Source organism: Oratosquilla oratoria, chromosome 2, assembly GCF_046742065.1.
Source record: "Oratosquilla oratoria isolate Oo_2021 chromosome 2, ASM4674206v1, whole genome shotgun sequence".
NCBI classification, from domain to species: domain Eukaryota; kingdom Metazoa; phylum Arthropoda; class Malacostraca; order Stomatopoda; family Squillidae; genus Oratosquilla; species Oratosquilla oratoria.
The window spans coordinates 74,563,122-74,570,547 of record NC_134778.1 but is presented as its reverse complement, the minus strand read 5'-3'; positions in this window follow the sequence as shown (position 1 = coordinate 74,570,547).

The window sequence follows — 7,426 nt, the reverse complement described above, 5'->3', positions numbered from 1 at the left end:
CCTCCACTTCCTCATCTTCCTCCTCTTCTTCCTCGTCTTCCTCCTCCTCTTACTCCTCTTTCTTCTTACTCCTCTTGTTCCTCCTCTTGTTCCTCTTGTTCCTCCTCTTGTTCCTCTTGTTCCTCCTCTTGTTCCTCTTGTTCCTCGTCTTCCTCCTCCTCTTCCTCGTCTTACTCCTCTTCCTCCTCTTGTTCCTTATCTTCCTCCTCTTCCTCGTCTTACTTCTCCTCTTCCTCCTCTTGTTCCTTGTCTTCCTCGTCTTCCTCCTCTTCCTCGTCTTACTCCTCCTCTTGTTCCTTGTCATCCTCCTTCTCTTGTTCCTTGTCATCCTCCTTATCCTTCTCCTCCTTATCCTTCTCCTCCTCTTTCTTGTCTTCCTCCTCTTCCCCTCTTTTTCTTTCTCTTCTTCCTCCTCGTCTTGTTCCTTGTCTTCCTCCTTATCCTTCTCCTCCTCTTCCTCGTCTTCCTCCTCTTCTTCTTCCTCATCTTTTTCTTCCTCTTCTTCCTCCTCATCTTACTCCTCATCTTACTCCTCTTGTTCCTTGTCTTCCTCCTTATCCTTCTCCTCTTCCTCGTCTTCCTCCTCTTCCTCCTCTTCCTCCTCCTCTTCTTCCTCCTCTTCTTCCTCCTCCAACTCCTCCTTTTCTTCCTTCTCTTTCTCCTCCTCCTTTTCTTCCTTCTCTTTCTCCTCCTGTTCATCATCCTCGTCCTTTTCTTCCTTCTCTTTCTCCTCCTGTTCATCTTCCTCGTCCTTTTCTTCCTCCTTTTTCTCCTGTTCATCTTCCTCGTCCTTTTCTTCCTCCTCTTTCTCCTCCTGTTCATCTTCCTCGTCCTTTTCTTCCTCCTCCAACTCCTCCTCTAACTCCTCCAACTCCTCATCTTCTTCCTCCTCCTCCTCTTCCTCCTCCTCCTCTTTTCTCACTTCCATTTCTTCCTCCTCTCTCTCCTTTTGTTCCTTATACTCCTCCTCCTCCTCCTCGTCTTCCTTCTCCTCGTCTTCCTCCTCTTCCTCGTCTTCCTCCTCTTCCTCTTCTTGTCCCTCGTCTTACTCCTCTTACTGCTCTTCGTCGTCTTCCTCCTCTTCCCCTTCTTGTTCCTTGTCTTCCTCCTCTTCCTCATCTTCCTCCTCTTTCTCCTCCTCCTTTTCTTTATCTACCATCCACCATTCCCTTCCCTTATCTTCTACCCCCTCCCCCTCCCCCTCCTCCCCCCTCCGCTCCTTCGAGGCCGTCAACCCTCGGCCGGACTTTGATGGCGGGCGACGGGTGCGTCCGGCCGTACGTCCGGCCGCCGCCGCCCACGGGGGCAGAAGTCCGGCTTGCCCGGGCCAGGAACCCCCCCCCCCTCATCCCCCACCTTCAAATCGGGGTCTTCTTGCTGTGTTGGTGTTTCTTTTGGTCAACGTCAGGTGGTGTTTTAATCAGCTAGAGAGAGAGAGAGAGAGAGAGAGAGAGAGAAAGAGAAAAAGAGAAAAAGAGAGAGCACGCTTCGTGTTAAGACTCCCCCCTGGCGTTAACCAGAAGAAAAGCTTTAATGTGCGTCGCTGTATTGAAACGGTTGTCAACTGAATGAAATCGTTACAGGTGGAATAGATTTTTTTTTTATGTTTCATTATCGTATCTCATTTTTATTTTACCTTTTATTTCATTCTATTATATAATATATATATATATATATATATGTGTGTGTGTGTGTGTGTGCGCGCGCACATCCCCAATTACGTATGGGTTACACAACCCCAGAGCGTACCGCTCAGTAGCGCACTTACTCCTGAGGGTCCAGACGTCTCTCGGCTTCAACACAGCGCCGATCCAAGGAGAATCGCCAGGCGATTCTCATCACCTGGAAGACGAGGATCCCTATCCTGAAGTGGGGTCGCGGTCGAATAGAGAACTCGTTCAAACGTGGGGACGGCGAAGGTGGGGGCGTTTATAGCTCCAGATGAGACCATCTTCAACTAAGGTTAAGGAACGGGATTAGGTCAATTTGAAGTTAACTCTCGTATGGGGAGGGCGGATGCTCGGTAGGCGATGAGGAAGACCAATAAGGCAGGAGTTAAGTGCCTCCGTGCGTATAAGGGACTTTATGAAGAGTCATCATGACAATTTATGTCATCCCGCATGAGTGTATATCTCTCTCCTTCTATCTCTCTCTCTTTCTCTCTCTCTCTCTCTCTCTTTCTTTCTGTGTGTGTGCGTCTGTTTGCGCGTGTGTGTGCGTGCGTGCGTGTGTGCTTGTGTGTGTGCGTGCGTGCGTGTGTTTTCACCTCGTCTAAACAACATTACGTGTCGTTAACTAGAACAAAGAAAATTGCCCCTGGCACTACTACGGAACGGCTGAACACAAGCGCGCGCGCACACACACACACACACACACACACACACACACACACACACACGCACATACACACACAAACGCGCGCGCGCACCGGCTCGACGGTACAATGGTGCCGTTCTCGACCTCTGATTCAGCGATCCGAGTGCGAGTCCCGCCCAGGAATGATAAGATTCGGCATCGCTGTATTGTGATCCGGCACTTCAACTCTGGTGGGCAATGACTTAGGTGTGTGTGTGTGTGTGTGTGTGTGTGTGTGTGTGTGTAAGGTCACAGCATTACCCATGCATCGGACAATATATGAACTCTGAGCTCTCATCCGGGAGTGTAATAGCTGTCGATCACGTGTCTAACACGTGAACCAAGATAGGAGTGAATCGCGCGCGTGCACACACATACATACACACACACACATACACACACGTACTCGTACACACACGCGCGCGCGCACAAATGTATATATAAACACAAGCAGTTTTCGGAAGCTTTCAGTAATCTGAAGATTCCAGTAACCGGAAATTTTCCTGTGTTCGGAAGTTTTCCAGTAATCGGAAGTGTCCAGTAATCGGAAGTTTTCCAGTATTCGGAAGTTTTCCAGTATTCGGAAGTTTTCCAGCATTCGGAAGCTTTCCAGTAATCTGTAAGAGTTCAGTATATGGAATACCTGGCCTGCTTGCTTTGCGGCCCCCCCAAGGATTCTCAGGATTTCCGGACGAGCGGTAATCTGCGGTCGCCATATTGGTTCCCTTCGCGATCCTTTCCACCAGAATGGCCCCCCAGATTCGTATTCCATTACAGGAAGCAATTGCCAGCACGTGTGGGGAATATTATTTCCACTTATCTTTTAGCCTTGACGGGAAAAAATATGGACACTGATTGAACGCATAATGTTGAATCGGTGGGAAACTATTTTTCCCCTGTAATCACCAAGCAGTGGGTCAGTGGAGGTCGACCCAAGGGTGTGGACACGGGAGACGAGGGCAGACGGAACCGGGAAAGGACTCAAAAGATGAATAATACGTTTACACTATTTATTTATTTACTTGCCTATTTATTCATTTATTTATCTATTTGTATTTATTTTCTTATTCACATTCTAAAAAAAAAAAAAAAAAAAAACGCTCGAAACGTTAAAAGATCAAACTTGCACAAACTCTCCGCTCTCTTCTCCTAAGGTGGTGGCGTCATCGGTAACGTGCTGGTTCTCGCATTCGCTCACGTATGGGTTTGAGTCCCACAATTCTGTCCGATTTCCAGCAGTGACTGTTATCCTCCCCCAGAGAGTCAAAGTGCATAAGGCAAAGGTGACATCGTATTATGTATATATATATATATATATATATATATATATATATATATATATATATTTGAGTGTCACTATGAAATACAGAATAAATAAACTCTCCTACTGGGTTTCGAACCCTCGCCTAAGCGGCTTGTTTGTTACAAGGCGAATGCCGTACCATCATGCCGCGACGACTCTTTAAAAACTATTTGAGTTAAATCACGGTCACAGAGGACACTTGCGCAGTCACAGTTTGTACTGTATTGCACCAAATCCTTTATGCAGGCTAGTCTTCGGACAAGTTTGTGTGTACATACCGTGCCTGCGCGAGTCCCCTTGGTGGAACGACTTGGCCGTGATCGTTCTCGATCCATTTTGAAGGGTTGTCGCGGCTTTCGCATTATAATAAGCAGGCCGGTCAGGCGAGGGTTCGTATCACAATAGTAGAGTTTATTAATTATATATATATGTATATATATGTAAATATATATATATATATATTATATATATGTATATATATATATATATGTATATATATATATATGTATATAATGTATATATATTATATATGTATATATATATATATTTGTATATATATATGTATATATATTTATATGTATATTTTATATATATATTTATATATTTGTATATGTATATATATATATACATTTGTATACATATATATATATATACTGTATATATACATATATACATATATATACATATGTATATATATATTTGTACACACTCTTACATGTGTGTGTGTATATGGCACATACACGTGTGAACAAATACTTTTTGTGTTAACACGAATGCAATTGATCCATGGGAGTGTGAAAGTGGCGGCGGTCACCCCCCCTCCCCCCTCCCAACCGTGGGAGAGTTCCTGCGGTCTAAGCGGTGGACGGTGGAGAATGCGGTCATTCTCGGTTTTTGAGTTCGGTTGTCGGTGCGCTAACACAATGTAGCGGTTTTGTCGAGCGGAAAGGCGTTAGCGTGATTGATGCTGATTTAGCGAAAGCCAAAACGTGACCGCCTCGGGGCCGAAAACACCCCACCACTACGACGACGACGACGACGACGACGACTTCTCCTCCTCCTCCTCCTCCTCCTCCTCCTCCTCCTCTTCCTCCTCCTCCTCTTCCTCCTCCTCCTCTTCCTCCTCCTCCTCTTCCTCCTCCTCCTCCTCCTCTTCCTCCTCCTCCTCCTCCTCTTCCTCCTCTTCCTCCTCTTCCTCCTCCCTCCTCCCTCCCTCCACCTGTTTTCCATCCGTAACTAAGTCATACATGCTCTCTCTCACTCTCTATTTCTCTCTATCAACTTTTCCTCAGCGAGGAAGGGTTACGTGCGCGCGGTCACACACGCACACACACACACACACACACACACACACACACACACACACACACACACACACACACACACACATTTTTTTTACTCCGATAGTGGGATATGCAGTCTATCTTACCGAAGTGTTAGAACATTCAACTTGCATGTGGCTCAGTCGCTAGCGCCCTGACTTCGTGATTATATACGCACAGGTCAGGGTTCGAATTCCTTGACAGAGCTTCTAAAAATGTTCAATATATATATATATATATATATATATATATATATATATATATATATAATGTGTGTGCGTGTGTGTGTTTACCTAATTTTATTTACACAATCGTAGTATACAGGAAATGAGCAACCCTCGTGAGGTCCCGTCTCTTATACACGAATTTTTATCCTACTTCGCCTCAAATTCAATTATAGTTATCAGTCTATATCCTTGATTTCCATTTACCATGTATAGATATGAACTCATGTATTGTTTGAGTTTGGGTTATGTCTCCTAAGCTATTTGACGTATTTATGCATCTATATCGAAAGCTATTTTTCTTCACCTCTTTCTCTTCGATCTCTCAAAGTTGGTAGACCCAGTTCTTTTAGTCTTTCCTCGTATGGTTTATGTGTGTCTGCGTGTGTGCGTGTGCGCGCGCGCATGTGTGTGTAGGTGTTGGTGTATATGTTCATGTGCGTGCGTGTGTGCGTGTAGGTGTATATGTGTGCGCGCGCGCATGTGTGTATATATGTGCGTGAGTGTATGTGTATACAGTATATACTTGCGTGTGTGTATAAGTTGGCGTGTGCGTGTGTTTATGTGTGTACATGTATATATGTTGTATATGTTATGCGCGTGTATACTGCGGCATTCTTGTCATCTGCGTCGTCGCCGTCTGTGGCCGAGCCGAGTTGACCTGAAGTCTCAAACTTCGGGATGATTGTGCCCGGCAGAAGCTACTTCGACTGAAATATATATATATATATATATATATATATATATATATATATATATATATATATATATATATATATATATATGCCTTTATTTTCGGTAACTGATCCATGAGGATCGGGATGTTTCTCCTCAGCTGAATAAAATCGCCCGGCGCCAGCCAGAAGGAAATGCATCAAGCGAGCTGTTGCCCCTCGACGTTTTGCACGAGGAGAAGGAGCGGCTCTTTCTCTCTGGGTCTTCTTCTCTGGAACTTCGGAAATCTTTAAATCCTTTGACGTCGACCTCCCGGGAGCTTCTTCAGCTGAATAAAATCGCCTGGTGACACCGAAAACAAGTGCAACAGTACGTGCACCTTTAAAGGTGATTTTTTTTCAGTTTGGGGTTGAAATTCCATCTCGGTCATCGTTTTTTTTTTTTTTTTTTTTTTTCTAATCTTGATTTCAGCATAGCTGCACCACGAGCCGGCACTCCAACTCACGTGGGCGAGGATTTGTGTGTTACGGTCACAGCATTACCCATAGATCGGTCATATATGAGCTGTGACCTCCCAACCGGGATGGTAACAGCTGTCGATCACGAGTCCAACCCGTGATCCAAAACTTTGATGAATCACGCACAAACACTTACTTGCCTATGGCGGTCCGTCGGTGATCGACGACGACAGGTGCTCCGGTGAAGTTGTGATGGCGAGAGTGAAGCTGGTTGGTGAGGCTGAGGTTTTTGGAGCTGATGCCAGCAGAGAGACGCACACATGGATATACGCATGTGGACACGCACACTAAATCGCATTGACATATGTGTGCTTGTATAACCTTTCCTCGCTGAAGAAACTTAATAGAGAAATAGTGTTTCACTTAATATTTCTCATTGAAAAGGTCCTCTGTAGCTGGTATAGAGAAAAAAACAAAAAAACAAACAAAAAAAAAAACACTTGATGAGATGTTGTCATTGGATGTCGAAAGCGTGACCATTAAATAAAATAAACCAACAAGCAAATAAATTAGTAAATAGATAAATCAAGTAATAAGCCTGACAACTTAAGAATGGTGAGTGCGGCTTTGCGTTATTACCCACAATGGATTCGTGACGTAACGCGTCGGGGACGTGTCGGTCGACCGAACTTTAGGCTCCGATTGTGTTCGCTGTTCTGTATGTGGAACAACAAAGTGTCACTTGGACATGAGCGTGACGTCACACTCCGCATCACGTGACGTCGCGACATGTCACGTCACACGACCAAGGTTCGAGTCCTTACATCCCCTGCCGTTGCTTCAGACTTTTTTTTTTAACTTTAATGAGCATCCCTCCTCTTTCTCTCCCTCTCTCTATTTCTCTCTCCCTCTCTCTCTTTCTCCTCCCTCTCTCTCTCTTCCTCCGTCTTTCTCTTTTATCTCTCACTCTCCTTCACTCTCACCCCTTTATCCTCTCTCTCCTCTCTTTTTCTCTCTCTGCCCATCTCCCTAACCGTCATCATCTTTTCTCCCCCCCTCTCTCTCTCTCTCTCTCTCTCTCTCTCTCTC